Source organism: Egretta garzetta, unplaced genomic scaffold, assembly GCF_000687185.1.
Source record: "Egretta garzetta isolate BGI_Z169 unplaced genomic scaffold, ASM68718v1 scaffold395, whole genome shotgun sequence".
NCBI lineage: Eukaryota > Metazoa > Chordata > Aves > Pelecaniformes > Ardeidae > Egretta > Egretta garzetta.
This window is the reverse complement of record NW_009259794.1, coordinates 155771-156237: the sequence shown is the minus strand read 5'-3', so window position 1 is coordinate 156237 and position 467 is coordinate 155771. Positions and strand designations below refer to the sequence as shown.

The window sequence follows — 467 nt, the reverse complement described above, 5'->3', positions numbered from 1 at the left end:
CCCCGGCACAGGGGGGGGAGCAGCAGGGCACCCCCAGGGGCTGCAGCATCTGCAGCAGGGAGGGGAGATCCCTTTGGGTCCCCTGGGGACAACCCTGAATGTCCCCTGCCGGGGACACCCCTCCTCAGAGCGTTCTGCAGGGCAGTGAATGACCCTGGGGCTGTAACGAACCCCCCCAGGGTTGGGGGTGCAGGGGGGTGAGGGCACCCAGCACAAGCCCAGGCGACGGAGCCTCTGGTTGATATTAAATTGTCTTTATTACACAGATACAGAGTTAAGAACAGACATAACCTGAATCATAAAGTTTACATCTTTCACAGGTCAAACATACAGTACACTTAGAGAAAGCGGGGAACAGCAAGGGGGGGGGACAGCATGCCGAAGGAAAGTCCTACCACGTCATCTCTGGGCTGGGGCCCCCAAAACCCACGCGGCGGGGCAGGGGCGGGCGCCGGCCGGCCCCCCCG

At 61.7% G+C, this 467-nt stretch overlaps 1 protein-coding gene across 1 annotated transcript in view; it reads right to left on the bottom strand.

Moving 5' to 3' along the window:
* GALNS (galactosamine (N-acetyl)-6-sulfatase) overlaps positions 1-467 on the bottom strand; it is a 62688-nt gene that overhangs the window by 61955 nt on the left and 266 nt on the right. Inside the window, exon 2 of the mRNA XM_009639666.2 lies at positions 399-403. The gene's annotated coding sequence lies outside the window, so the exon portion shown is untranslated. The remainder of the gene's footprint in view (positions 1-398; positions 404-467) is intronic.